The 16,639-nt window shown below is 37.7% G+C and overlaps 1 protein-coding gene across 1 annotated transcript in view; it reads left to right on the top strand.

Annotated features, from left to right (window-relative positions):
* The first annotated feature begins 16,177 nt into the window (after positions 1-16,177).
* The window catches only part of LOC115218819 (zinc finger protein 271-like), a 13,338-nt gene continuing 12,876 nt past the window's right edge, over positions 16,178-16,639 (top strand). Inside the window, exon 1 of the mRNA XM_036509322.1 lies at positions 16,178-16,329. The gene's annotated coding sequence lies outside the window, so the exon portion shown is untranslated. The remainder of the gene's footprint in view (positions 16,330-16,639) is intronic.

The raw sequence follows: 16,639 nt of genomic DNA, 5'->3' as shown, positions 1-16,639 counted from the left end.
AAAGGTTTTTCCCAGAAAACTCCAGTTATTCAGGTAATCAGCCGAGAAAAATATCATTGTCAATTGCTGCCATGTTTTAGCAGCAGCCTCATCAAGTGATATCCTGGTGTGCAGACGATATCCTTCATTTATCCCTTGGGATTTATGTTGTAATCCATGTGAGTGATTCATGGATTTCCCTTTCCTCTTTGATGGTCGCTTCAGTCAGTTTCGACGTATGAGTGTTTGAAGGAGAGGACTAAAGGTTGAAGAGAGTATTAGAAAGAAAGAAAGAAAGAAAAGCTAAGAAGCTGTGTCTGTTTGCGATGGATACTCTCTTTAATCTCTTTTACTTGTTTCAGTCATTTGACTGCGGCCATGCTGGAGCACCGCCTTTAATTGAGCAACTCAACCCCCGGGACTTATTCTTTTGTAAGCCCAGTACTTATTCTATCGGTCTCTTTTGCCGAACCGCTAAGTAACGGGGACATAAACACACCAGCATCGGTTGTCAAGCAATGCTAGGGGGACAAACACAGACACACAAACACACACACGCATATATATACATATATATATATATACATATATATACGACGGGCTTCTTTCAGTTTCCATCTACCAAATCCACTCACAAGGCATTGGTCGGCCCAAGGCTATAGTAGAAGACACTTGCCCAAGGTGCCACGCAGTGGGACTGAACCCGGAACCATGTGGTTGGTAAACAAGCTACTTACCACACAGCCACTCCTGCGCCTGTGTGAATGTAATTTCAGTTGAGGTGTGGATTTTGCTATGAAGTCACAATGGGGGTCATTGAGGATTTGGGTTTTGCCTGGGATTGGGCAAATGTGTCTGTTGGTTGCAGGGTAGAATTCTTCTACTGTTCTTTTTCTTCAACTGAAGTTGTCTGAATGTGTCATGACACATTTTACACTCTGCAGATCAATCTACAAGGAGATTCAAAAGTCGCCATACATAGGAACAATTTATCTTTTTTATAAAAAACTGTTTATAAGAACAGTTTTTTTAATAGGCGCAGGAGTGGCTGTGTGGTAAGTAGCTTGCTAACCAACCACATGGTTCCGGGTTCAGTCCCACTGCGTGGCATCTTGGGCAAGTGTCTTCTGCTATAGCTCTGGGCCGACCAATGCCTTGTGAGTGGATTTGGTAGACGGAAACTGAAAGAAGCCTGTCGTATATATGTATGTGTGTGTGTTTGTGTCTCTGTGTTTGTCCCACTAGCATTGCTTGACAACCGATGCTGGTGTGTTTACGTCCCCGTCACTTAGCGGTTCGGCAAAAGAGACCGATAGAATAAGTACTGGGCTTACAAAGAATAAGTCCCAGGGTCGAGTTGCTTGACTAAAGGCGGTGCTCCAGCATGGCCGCAGTCAAATGACTGAAACAAGTAAAAGAGTAAAGTTTCTATATGGCTACCGTTGTTTTGAATACACATTGCAATACGTTTACCCCACTCATTGTGAACACGTAATATCACATTTGGTGATACTTGTGCAAATGAGTTGGTGATACGTTCCTTCAAATGATTTAGGTCTTTTATCTTGCCACACTACACCATGCCTTTCAAATGCCCCCAAAGATAGCAATCAAGAGAGGTCAGATCAGGGGATCTAGGAGGCCTTATAAACTGTTTCTTATAAAGAAATAAAATTTTCCAATATATGGAGACTTAAATCACCCTGTACATATATATGTATGTGTGTGTATATATATATATTAAATTAGAGATAAAACCACTATTAGCCAAATCAAACAGTGAAAAACATAAACCAAAACATAGAAATAAAATTAATTAGTATAATATACAAAATATATAAAATATAAAATTCAAAATCTATTTTAAATTTTGAATTTTATATTTTATATATTTTGTATATTATATTAATTTTATTTCTATGTTTCGGTTTATGTTTTTCACTGTTTGATTTGCCTAATAGTGGTTTTATCTCTAATTTAATATATACATATATATTTATACTGTAAAATTAGATTTAATCCTAAATCTAATTTTTCCCTGTAAGTTTGGATTTACTCCCTAATATTATTATTATATATATAATCATTTACCATGATAGATCGCTAGCCACTAAACCCTTTTCTATTTTCTCTCCCTGTTTATTTCTGTGTTCCTTTCTGTCAAAGAGCAAAGGCTCAAAACATAAAAGACTTTCTCACCTCCCATCTTCGTCTTTTGTTTTTTTGTAAATTCTCACTATACATACATACATACATACATACATACATACATACATACATACAACATACATACATACATACACACACACATATATACATACATACATACATACATACATACATTACATACATACATACACACATACATACACACACACACACATACATACATACATACATACATACATACATACATACATACATACATACATACATACATACATACATACATACATACATACATACATACATACATGCGTGCATACATGCATGCATACATATATATTTTATCTTTGACTTGTGTCTGCACCTTGAAGACTTTTAATCAAATGAATTGAACCCAGTCCTTAATTTTTTTAAAACTGGTATTTCTATTGATCATTTTTACTGAACCTTTAAGCTATAGGGACATAAACACACCAACACCAGTTGTCAAGTAACAGTGCATGATAAACATAGAAAAAAAGACACACACACACATTGATGGGCTTCTTTCAGTTTCTGCCCACCAAATCCACTCCCAATGCTTTGGTCAGCCTGGGGCTTTAGTAGAAGACATTTGCCCTAGGTGCCATGTAGTGAGACTGAACCCAGAACTATGTGGTTGGGATACAAATTTCTTACCACTCCACCATGCCTGCACCTATACATCACACTCACGGCCACACATCAAATTCAGTACCAGCAACAGAAATCCAAAAGAAAATGGAGGCTCTTTGCCAGTCGGAGCCTGACCCAGGACTTTTGATGTGAGGGGCACAAAGTTGTGGCTAGCAACATTCTTGAAAGGAGATCCAAGAATTCTTCATGTGGTTTACAAGAAATAATTTAGTTAGTTAGTTAATTTTTTGGCTCAAAAAGCAAAAAACAAGGTCATGTAGGGGGACATGGAGTTATGTATGGGGTGGTGTTCATGTAAAGAGTTCAGGCCACTTGTGGTCAAGGGAGACTTTGAACCGAGCGGTCGTCGGCATCTTCACTATCTTGTCCGGCAGCTTATTCCACGGATCTGCAACCCGGACTGAGAAAGCCCCTCTCCTCGATTGCGATGAAATCGTCGCAGATAGAGCTTTTCGGAGTGACCCCGCAGCCGACGCTCTGGAGCAGGAGTGAAGAACAGCTCTTTCGAGAGGTTACACTAACTAATGGATGGTAGTTAGTGTTTCCATCTAAATAAAGGTAAGGGGTTGCTGTAATGATTGCATAATAGAGGGAGAGAAGACATTTAGGGAATTTTAGGGTTATGAACAAGGGGTTTCTGTTTTGTTGAGAAAGAGTAACTGTGAGAAGCATGTGTAAGACCTGTGGTACTCCATGGCAAGGATGTGGGTGGAGTTTGTGCTCCATGGGAGGGAGGTATAGGTGCAGTTTGTGCTCCATGGGAGGGAGGTATAGGTGCAGTTCGTAGAAACTCTGTTGAGACTGGAGAAATGTGAAGTAAATCTGATCCATTGGAGGTTGATGTTGGTCTACATGTGAGTTGGGTATTAAATGTTTCAGCTGAAGAACATGTCCGAAAGACAAGTGGCATTACACAGGCATTGAATGTTGGGTGTTCTTGATGGAGTGTAGCCATGAAAAGAAAAAATGAGTTGAGTTCAAAAATTGAAATACTGTATGATAGGCCGACCGAAACTAAACTAGAATAGGAAAACAGATGTTTAATATTGATAATAAACCATCCATCCATCTTTTCTGTCCACTAATCTTGGGATGCTGATGGTGGGTAGAATCCCCAAACACCTCCTCCTCCTTAGGACCCTCTCAGAAGTAACTCTTTACATTTTCCAGTTGGATTCCCAAACATGACCATCCGAGACTGCGGATATTATCTAACAATCCCCTTTTTGGTCTTACCCCTAGGTCTCCTGCTGATTGGCTCAACTTGAAGGATTTTCTTGCGGTTCTTTTCTGCATCATTCTGATCAGGTCTGTAGTACCAGAGCTGAGAACCCTTCAATGAGGAGAAGAGCAGCTTGGTCTGGAGAGACTCCCTAATCTCCAAGCTGTGCTCCCTGTCAAATAACATCATTAAAAAATCCCTCAGGGGAACCCCATTTTGGCCACTTGCATTCATGATCATACTCTTTCAGTCGTTACCCAGCAGTTGAAACCTTAGGTCAGCACAAAAGCTGAACTGAACATAAGTTTGGCTTTTTGCCTCATTTTCTGCAGACTGAATACTGGAACCAGTGCATTATTGTACCAGCGCTTGCAATTCTAGCACCCAATTCTGTCTCCTGCTTCCCATTACTCATCCATACAAGAAATTTGAATCACTTGTCTCGGTGATGTTCATATAACCCTTTGGTGTTCAGATTTCTCTATTAAATGTGAGTCTTTTTTCATGCAAATTGTTTTGAATTAATCAAGCATTATCTTCTAGCTTTGGGGTTTCAATGATGTCATTGTTTATTTTTAGAATGTCAATGTAGGTTAGGTGTGAGAGGCTAGATATGGCCAGTTTGAATGTAGAACATGTAGAATATTTGGGTTGGATATGGCCGGTTTAAACACTAAAGGTATAAACATGAAAAAAAGCAGCTGCTTCAATATGAATACATGACAAAGCTGTTCCTACCAACAGGGTCAAAATACAGGTCAAAAGATCAAAGAATTGAAACAAGAATATATGGAAATAAAATGTCTGCCTGCAAGAGAGTAACAAAATGAATACAGGAACCTGACCAACTGCTGTCAGTTTGTGAGGGTCACCGTCAAGACCCCAGGTGTTCTTAGACTTCAACACTTCCCATTTCTTCTGAAAAATTGGGATAATTGTAACTTTATTTACATTATTTACATTTGATGGATATTTGTCCTCATCTTGTTTGTTGTTAACACGTTTCGGCTGATATACCTTCCAGCCTTCATCAGGTGTCTTGGGGAAACTTCAAACCTGGGTTCTCATTCCTAAGGTATTTTTCAATGTTCTTCTTCTTCTTCTTCTTCTTCTTCTTCTTCTTCTTCTTCTTCTTCTTCTTCTTCTTCTTCTTCTTCTTCTTCTTCTTCTTCTTCTTCTCATCATCATCATTATTCAAGTCACTGCCTGGAATCGAACTCGGTGACCTGAATAATAATAATAATAATAATAATAATAATATCAAAAAATACCTTAGGAATGAGAACACAGGTTCAAAATATCCCCACGACACCTAATGAAGGCTGGATAGTATATCAGCCGAAATGTGTTAACAACAAACAAGATGAGGACAAATATCCATCAAATGTAAATAATGTAAATAATTCCTCATCTCTTAACTATAGAACTGTAATTGTAGCTTGTCTGAGAAACGAGGCCTCTAAGGTGGGGTGGCTGTTGTTGGCCTTTCTCCATGGTAATGTCTTTACAATCCTGTCTGCAAGGCATGGCTAAACATACCATTTGGCCTGGGTTGTACAAACTGTTCCTCTCCCCCCACCACCATCTTCTACTGCACAATTTCCGCTTTTGTTTTACAAAGATGAAACAACATGTCAAGACGTATCAGAAAGACAAGATATCCTTTTGTGCTGGACTACAAGCCAACTGGCCAGGAGCCATTGTTTACAAACCAGCAAATGCAAGGGAAACACACACACACACATGTATATATATATATATATATATATATATATATATATATATTATATATATATATTTTGTGTGTGTGTGTGTGTATACATACATATATATATATATATATGAAAAAGCCTGTTGTATATATGTATTTGTGTATCTGTGTTTGTCCCCACCAACCAACGCTTGACAACCAATATTGGTGTATTTATGTCCCTGTAACTTAGCAGTTTGGCAAAAGTGTCCGATAGAATAAGTACTAAGCTTAACTATACATACATATATATACACATATATATGTGTATATATATGTATGTATATATATCTCGAGCCCCATGCTAGTAGGGTGTTAAGAGCCTCATCCGAGCGTGATCGTTGCCAGAGTGGCTAACTGGCCAACTGGCCTCCGTGCCAGTGGCACATAAAAGGTACCATTCGAAGTGATCGTTACCAGCATCACCTTACTGGCCCCTGTGCCGGTGGCATGTAAAAGCATCCACTACACTCTCGGAGTGGTTGGCGTTAGGAAGGGCATCCAGCTGTAGAAACTCTGCCTGATCAAGAATGGAGCTTGGTGCAACCATCTAGTTCGCCAGACCTCAGTCAAAACGTCCAACCCATGCTAGCATGGAAAGCGGACGTTAAATGAAGGTGATGATGATGATGATTGAATTGTATTTTAAAACTCTGTGGCCCATCTAGATACCCTTGTGGCACACCAGTACATAATGGCAGACTGTCTGAGAACCACTGGGGTGCACAATAACCGTCCTCTGCATTAATTTGAACCTACGACATGTATGTACACCTTTACACAACAATTAATCCTTACACCGACCAGGACCCCCTTCCATCACCCCCCCCTATTCCTCCTCTTGTCTCTTCAGGTGGTCATGTATGGATTGTTGGCACTGTCTCTGCTTTATGAAGAAATGAATGTATGGAATAAAACAGACCACACTGTGCTAGCCTCTTAGAATGATATTTGAGGGAGATTTGGCTGCTATTTCTAAATAATCCTTGCTTGGTTCGATAGAGGGGAGTCGTGATAACAGGAAGAGCATCTGGTCGTAGAAATTCTGTCTCAACAAATTCCATCTGACCCATGCAGGTATTGAAAAATGGACGTTAAAATGATGACAACAACGATGAGGAGGAGCAGGAGGATGGTGGTGATGGTGGGTGGTTTAAGATGATGATGATGATGATGATAATGATGATGATGATAGATGTTGCAATGGCACCTCTACAATCCCATCAGGTGTTGAGGAACCAAGAAAGAAAGAAGAGGGGAGGGTAAGAAGGAAGGGATCAGCCCTCACTGAGCAGGCATACGATCAAAGGTAGTCTATCCGTGACCATCCCGTCTTTCTAAGCATATCTACAACTATAATTGGATTTTTACCTTTTGACCGACAGATTTAAAAAATAATTTTTTGTAACCAAATACTTTCAAACTTCGGACACTGGTAGAATGTGTCATATAAAATGTGTCTTAGCATGCTTGAGAAAAGCTTATAGTTAAGAAGTTATTTCATGTTAAAGTTGTTGTATTTCGCTAATTTCAACCAATCAATGACGTGTATTCAGCTGAATAAAATTACTGCCGTTGTTTGATAGAGAGAGATTTGGCAGCTATTAATAACAGATCAAGCAATGATATGAAGATGTTGTTGACTCATATAATTGTTGTTGCTGCTTGGCTCCAGGTCGACTTTGATCAAGTAGACCTATAATCAAAGGCTTGCCAAACCATGGCGTGTCGTCTGCTCAGAAGTGTGCTCGTTCAGAGCCGACCTGGAGTTAAATAGCGACAGTAGCAGCAGCAGCTGCAGCTGTCTGGCTTACGGTTCGCAGGGAAAGAGAGAATTTTGCAAGGGAGGTAAATCAGGACAGACTGTTGGTCTTTTAATTTTCTCATAACTGCTATGAGGGGAAATGGGTCGGTCTTTTTTGAATAAGTTTTACTGTGAACGGGAAGGAAATCTCTTGTGTGTGTGTGTGCGCGCGCGTATGTTTTTATATAGATGTATATATGTACATACGTACATACACACACACACACATATATATATATACATACATATACCTGCACATACATACATATATATATATATATATATATATATATATGTGTATGCATGTATGTGTATATATATGTACCCACTCCTATATATGTATATATATATATATATATATATATATATATATATATATATATATATATATATATATATATATACATATATATGAAAGAAGCCTGTTGTATATATGTATGTATTTGTGTGTCTGTGTTTGTCCCCACCAACCAACGCTTGACAACCAATATTGGTGTATTTATGTCCCTGTAACTTAGCAGTTTGGCAAAAGTGTCCGATAGAATAAGTACTAAGCTTGGGATTGATTTGTTCGACTAAAGGTGGTGCTCCAGCATGGTCACAGCCAACTGACTGAAACAAGTAAAAGAATACAAGAATATATATATATATCATCAACATCATCATCATCGTATATATATATATATATATATATGTAGGTCCCGGGTTGATTCGGGGTTAACCACAGTAAATAAGGTACTCAATACATAGCAGAGTAAAATTAATTTATTATATAGAAGGAGCTTCTACAGGACTAGAACTGTTTCATTCAAGAGAAATCTTCAGGAAGCTAGTTAACAAGAATTGTATTGGCATTTATACATTTAGGCAGGTTTAAAGGGGTGTTGGTGGGGTACTTTTTGGGGGTAGGCATAGCGCAAAAAATCATACTTGGGGGAGTGGTCAAGGAGTCAGTGTTAAATTAGATAGGAGAATAAATAAAAAATAAAAAATAAAAAATAAAAATATAAAAAATAAAAAATAGAAAATAAAAAAATATAAAAAAATTATTAAAAAAAAAAAAAAAAAAAAAATATATATATATATATATATATAAAGGGGGAATAGAGTTTTAGGTAAATAAGGAGATTCTCACTTATACCTCTACACATACACACATATATATACAATCACACATACATATACATATCTACACATACACATATATATGTATACATACACACACTCACTTGCATACACGTATACACACATGTATATATACACACACGAGCACACATACATATACACACAGAAAAATATATATATACATACACACACATCTACTCACATACACGCATACACACACAAATCCATACACACACATGCACACACAGCACACTAGTCCCTATATACACATATATACACATACACACATATATATACACCCACACATACACATACATACACATATATATACATACATACACATACATATACACATATATATACATACACATATATATATATACACATATATATACATATGTGTACCCATGCATACCTACACATACACACATATATATATACATATACAAATACAGACCCATTCCCTAATTTTAATTTTATTATCTTCGTTTATTACTTTTGTTATCTTTGGCCGCTTGGTCACAAACGTCTTGGCTATGACAGCCAGACTAGCCTTCTAAGAGTGTAGACATGAATCTGTAGGTACGCGTATATATATATATATATATATATATATATATATATATATATATATATATATATATATATGTACATGTATGTATTTGTATGTAGGTGTACATGTATGTGTGTGTATTTATATTTATTGGTGTATATGTATAGACTAGCCTTCTAAGAGTGTAGACATGAATCTGTAGGTACGCGTACGTATGTGTATATACGTGAATGTATGTAGATGTATGTATGTATGAATATAACGCGTGCGTGCGTGTATGCGTATGAGTGTACGTGCTAAAGAGTGTGCGTGAGTGAATGAGTAATTGTTTTCCAGTAGCCGAATAAATGGTCTGGCTGTCATAGCCAAGACGTTTGTGACCAAGCGGCCAAAGATAACAAAAGTAATAAACGAAGATAATAAAATTAAAATTAGGGAATGGGTCTGTATTTGTATATGTATATATATATGTGTGTATGTGTAGGTATGCATGGGTACACATATGTATATATATGTGTATATATATATATATGTGTATGTATATATATGTGTATATGTATGTGTATGTATGTATATATATGTGTATGTATGTGTATGTGTGGGTGTATATATATGTGTGTATGTGTATATATGTGTATATGGGGACTAGTGTGCTGTGTGTGTATGGATTTGTGTGTGTATGCGTGTATGTGAGTAGATGTGTGTGTATGTATATATATATTTTTCTGTGTGTATATGTATGTGTGCTCGTGTGTATATATACATGTGTGTATACGTGTATGCAAGTGAGTGTGTGTATGTATACATATATATGTGTATGTGTAGATATGTATATGTATGTGTGATTGTATATATATGTGTGTATGTGTAGAGGTATAAGTGAGAATCTCCTTATTTACCTAAAACTCTATTCCCCCCTTTATATATATATATATATATATATATATATATTTTTTATTTTTTATTTTTATTTTTTTATTATTTTTTTATATTTTTTTATTTTCTATTTTTTATTTTTTATTTTTTATATTTTATATTTTTTATTTTTTTTTTTATTTTTTATTTTTTATTTTTTATTTATTCTCCTATCTAATTTAACACTGACTCCTTGACCACTCCCCCAAGTATGATTTTTTGCGCTATGCCTACCCCCAAAAAGTCCCCCACCAACACCCCTTTAAACCTGCCTAAATGTATAAATGCCAATACAATTCTTGTTAACTAGCTTCCTGAAGATTTCTCTTGAATGAAACAGTTCTAGTCCTGTAGAAGCTCCTTCTATATAATAAAATATATATATATATATATATATCTATATATATATATATATATATATATCGATAGAATAAGTACTGGGCTTACAAAAGAATAAGTCCTGGGGTCGAGTTCCTCGATTAAAGGCGGTGCTCCAGCATGGCTGCAGTCAAATGTCTGAAACAAGTAAAAGAGTAATATAATATAATATATATATATATATATATATATATATATATATTATATATATATATATGTAATTAAAATCACAATAAGGGTGAAAAAATTGAATTGAAAAAATTCACAATAAGGTGAAAATTATTACTTGTATATATAAATATATATATACATATAGATTGAAAGATAGATAGATAGATAGATAGATTGAATGACATTCATCATCATCATCGTCAGCATCATCATGAACATTTAACATTGGTTTTCCATGCTGGCATGGGTTGGATGGCTTGGTAGGAACTGGAAAGGCCAGGGACCATACCAGGTTCCATAGTGTGTTTTGAGTTGGTTTCTACAGCTTGATGCCCTTCCCAACCCCAACCACTCTATAGAGTATATGGGTGAGGGTTTTTTGGTGTATGTGTGCTTGCATGCATGCATGTGTGTGTGTCATTGGATTGGGTTGCATCCCTTTATCACAAAAGCCAAGGCATTCAGTAAATTGGAAGACAATAGGTGCCAGACCTAGGCATGAAGTGGGGCGGGATGGGGAAGAGAGTACGAAGTGCGACATGACTGATTAAAACCCTTGAAGGTTGTGCTCCAGCATGGCAACTGTCCAATCACCAATACCTGTAAAAGAATATAAATTTCTCCATAGAAACAAAAGCTGCTGCAAAACGCAGTTGTCTTCTCTTTATGCATCTAATTCATAAAGAAGAGGGAAAACAGAATTGAACGTCACTAATGTAGTGGGTGGTACTGCCCCCCAGGGATGAGGGGAGGAATTTTAGGTGGGTATTGGAGACAATGGTGGAAGTGGTGGGGTGATAGGTGCAGCTTTTAATTGCTCTAATTTCCAAAAAATATTTTCAATTTTTATTGTGCAACCAAATTGATCTGATAATATTTGTTGTCAAAATCTTGTTTTGAGATTTCATATGATATTGATGAAGATCAATACTCTTTTACTTGTTTCAGTCATTTGACTGCTGCCATGCTGGAGCACTGCCTTTAGTCGAGCAAATCGCCCCTAGGACTTATTCTTTGTAAGCCTAGTACTTATTCTATAGGTTCTCTTTTGCCAGCCCACTAAGTTACGGGTAGGCAAACACATCAGCATCGGTTGTCAAGTGATGTTGGGGGAACAAACACAGATGCACAAACACACACACATATGTATATATATATACATATATACGACAGGCTTCTTTCAGTTTCCGTCTACCAAATCCATTCTGAAGGCTTTGGTCTCCCCGAGGCTATAGTACAAGAAGCTTGCCCAAGGTGCCATGCAGTGGGATTGAACCCGGAACCATGTGGTTGGGAAGCAAGCTACTTACCACACAGCCACTTCTGTACAATATTGGTCGATATAATATGATGGTAATCAATAAAATTGATTTCAGAGATTTGGCCCAAGGCCAGCAATTTCAGTGCAGGGGCTGACTCGGATACATTGATTCCAGTCTTCAACTGGTGATTGTTTTAGTAACCCCAAAAGGACGAAAGGCAAAAATTAATCTCAGTGGAATTTGAACCCAGAACGTAAAGATGAACAAAATGTTTCTAAGCAATTTGTCTGGTTTGCTGTAAATTCTGCCGGTTCACCACTTTGGTTAATGTATCAACAGCAGAATTTTGTGTGTTGTACTGGATTTTGATGATTCAGAGCAAAGTGGCACTGAAAGACTGTTAGCAAAAGAATGAGAGCATATCATCATCATCACCACCACCACCATCACCATCATCATCATTATCATCATCACCACTACCATCACCATCATCACCACCACCACCATCATCTATGTCTATTTTCCATGCTGGCATGGATTGGACGGTCTGACAGGATCCAGCCAGCCACAGATCTGCATTGAACTCCCATGTCTGCTCTTGCATGGTTTCTAAGGCCAGATCCTTTTTCTAACACCAACCACTTCACAGTGTGTACCAAGTGCTTTTTTTCATGGCATCAGCATTCCTGGCGTTGCCAGATGTCTTGTGGAAGAAGACAAAAAGGAAAAAGAAAAGGGAAGAGAAAAACCTCCTTGACCAAGAGGAGGAGAGGGAGTATATGGGAAAAGGAGGGGGGGCTTTAAGCCAGGTGTCGTGGGGAACGAGCACAGGTGTCATGGTATTCTCGTTTATTCTTGTATTTGTTTCAGTCATTTGATTGTGGCCATGCTGGAGCACCACCTTTAGTCGAACAAATCAGCTCCAGGACTTATTCTTTGTAAACCTAGTACATATTCTATTGGTCTCTATTGCTGAACCACTAAGTTACGAGGACGTAAACACACCAACATCAGTTGTCAAGCGATGGTAAGGGGGACAAACACATACAAACACTCACACACACACACACATATACGATGGGCTTCTTTCAGTTTCCGTCTACCAAATCCACTCACAAGGCTTTGGTCAGCCCGAGGCTATAGTAGAAGACACCTGACCAAAGTGCCACGCAGTGGGACTGAACCCGGAACCATGTGGTTGGTAAGCAAGCTTTGTACCACACAGCCACTCCTGCACCTGTGGTGAAGACACTTGGCTACCCTGTATAATATAAGGGTGAATGGGGTGGTGGAATAGCTGGGAATAAGATAAGATAGTAGTGATGGGGTGGTAGTGCAACCCCCACCCCAGGAGCAAGAAGGTGAGCATAAGAGAGAATCCAGACAGAGGATTAGGCCGGGTGGATGGTTTCATAAGAGTGTGAAGGGAGAGTGGCAGATGGTTAGAGATGTTGGTAGGGGTGAATATAGTGAGTGACGCACATGGGTGGAGGTGTGGCATGATGAGAAAGATCGGTATGGAGATGGAAGTGAGGTGAGCGCCATAGAAGGGGCTCAGGGAGGATAGATCAGGAAGATGGGTTAGAGGTGATGCGTGAGGTCGGGAGAGAGATGTAGAAGTACATAAGGGTGGCTACCTTGAGTGGGGCCAGATGACATATATGAAGCATGGCAGGAGAGAGAGAGAGAGAAAGAGAGAGAGAGAGATAACTGAAGGCAAAGAAAGGAGGTGGTTGGTGGTAGATGGTGGGGGAACGGAGGATAATGAGAATAAAGGAAGTGGTTCCAGAGGGAGGGAGGGAGGGAAAGTACCTGGTAGTGAAAAGAATGGGGTGGGGTGTAATATACACCAAGGAGGAGGGAAAGCAGGATTGATATTAGGGGAAGAGAAGGGTAGAGAGATGAGATGGGGTAGAATGAATGTAGAGACAGTACCCAGCACATACGATCCTACAGAGTGCTTTTAGGACTTCGTTTTTGCTGTGATGGACGGATTCTTTTGACCAGAAGGATTTCCAATCCTCTCACTCCTCCCTAGGGATCTCCTGCATAGGGATCAGCATCTTGAGCACGTTGACATTAGTGTGCACATACATATATAACATACATACATATGTATATACATACACACATACATACATGCATAGACATACATACGTATATACATACATACATATACACATACATATACACAAACATATACACACACATACACATATACATACATACATACACTCACACACATACATACATATATGTGTATGTATACATGTATGTACATGATCATCATCAGTCAACATCTGTTTTCCATGCTGGCATGGATGGGTTGGATGATTTGACTGGATCTGGCCAGCCAGAGGATTGCACCAAGCCCTACTGTCTGCTTTGGCATAGTTTCTATGGCCCCATGCCCCATCCCAATGCTAACCACTTTATGTTGTGTACTGGGTGCTTTCTATGTGGGACCAGTACAGGTTTCACTCAGAATTGGCCCAGGCCATGACTAACTTAACAGTACCACCTGGAAAAGCCATTTAAGGAAGTTCCATATTACAGCCATAGTTTGGGCACCATAGCCTTTTCAAATAAATAGTTATTTATAACAGAGATATATCTAGGTATAACCCTTTCATTACCGCATTTCTGTTGAGAAGCTCTGTGTTTCTTTCAATTAATTTTAAATATAACAAAGAATTTAGTAAAATAATTTCGTTATCATTCAGCTAGTGTTAGGAACATGAATTGTGACTCAGGTTTGGTGGAAGATTTTAATTCAAAACTTATGTAAACAAGATATTTGTACTACAGAGCCAGAGCTGGTTTCAGCCAGGTTGGTATCAAAAGGGTTAAGAATTGTTTCTCTATTATATATTTTAACCCTTTCGTTACCGTAATTCTGTTGAGATGCTCTGTGTTTCTTTCAATTAATTTTGAATATAACAAAGAATTTAGTAAAATAACTTAGTTATCATTCAGCTAGTGTTGGGAACATGAATTGTGACTCAGGTTTGGTGGAAGATTTTAATTCAAAACTTATGTAAACAAGATATTTTTACTACAGAGCCAGAGGCAGTTACAGCCAGGTTGGTATCAAAAGGGTTAAAGTAGTTTATTTGGATTTTGTTGGAGGAATTCATCCAAGAAGCATTCGAATGACTTGAGATCTTTTTCTTCTCATAGGTATCTTGGAACGATGTTAAAGACAGCAGGTCCAATTGACGTGAATTAGTTCTATCTTAGTGTTGGGATGTGGTGCAAGCTTGTTTTTCGGACAGGATGGATGACGCGGGGAACAAGTCTTGCGTGAATGTTCGAGTTAATGCCAACATCATCTGAGCCAAGTTGATGGAATATTTTCCAGTTGCTCAAACTCTTCTAGCTGGAAAAGAACGGCTCCATGTTCTCTTGACATGCTAAAAATAACTACGAAATTTACTTTAAATCACACCTTTAAAAATACATTGGATTATTTAGCTTTAAATACACGATGCCTTAAAAGAAATTGACAGGGGTTGGTCGAGGGCGGAACAGTTTTGATCGTAATGTCTATTCGACTGAAGTTAACCTGGAGGTAAACAATTTCACCAACAAAAAGGAGTGGCATGTCAGATATTGCGGTCTTTTAGATATTGTAGTCGCTTATAATATTTCAGACAAATAAACGAGGCGTCTCATAGCTGGAAAGGGTCCGAATCATAAATCTTGGACCCTGTTAAATTTTTTCCAACCATTTGAAACACTGAATTCTTTTTGGATCTTTTCACTTTGATCGGCAGATTTTTAAAATAATTTCTTTGTAACTAAACACTTTTAAACTTCGTATACTGGTAGAATGTGTTAAATAAAACATCTTTCTCTCTTGGCTTTCTTGAGAAAATTCTGTAGTTTGTAAGATATTTCTTGTTAAATTTCTTGTATTTCAGCAATTTCAACCAATAAAAGATCCTTTTTTTAAATGTAATTTTGATGTAATTTTTTTCTTGTTGATAACGAAAATCGTATTCATATTTTTTCTTATAGAAATTCGCAACCATTTAAAGTTACGTGAAAAAAAAAAGAATAATAAGTGGTTGAAAGACAGATCTTCAATCTATTCAATCAAAGCCGATCTGGGCCCGAAAAATCAGCAAGAAAACACCATCGATGCTCTTTCGATGGGAAAGCGAAAAGGTCCGGCCAGGGAGTAGACGGTATTATTTTGTGGCAGGAAATATGAGAGCGAGCGCCGGTGTTGGTGTGTGTCTGTGTCTACTCTACTGCTGTATATGTCTGTCTTCTTCTCTGTTCAGCTTTGCCGGAGAGAAAAAAAAAGGGCCGTCACAAATAAAGGTAAGCTTTTAATTGATAATTAATAAATACAGAAGAATCACTAAAGTTTAGGGGTTCAGCTATAAATGCTGTGTAATTTATTCCCTCCCCCCCTTTTTTTTATCCAGGCTTTTTTTGTTTCTCCCTTCTTAAAATAAACACACAAAAAATAACCCAAGTCTCGTTTCGTTTAAAAAGATTCTTTCTCTTCTATTCTGTGTGTGTGTCTGTGTTTGGATGCATACGTATCTCTCCACACACACACATATGATATATACATATATATATATATATACACACACACACACATATACTCATATACATATATATG

This window comes from Octopus sinensis, linkage group LG14, assembly GCF_006345805.1.
Source record: "Octopus sinensis linkage group LG14, ASM634580v1, whole genome shotgun sequence".
NCBI lineage: Eukaryota > Metazoa > Mollusca > Cephalopoda > Octopoda > Octopodidae > Octopus > Octopus sinensis.
This window is presented reverse-complemented; position numbering and strand designations above follow the sequence as displayed.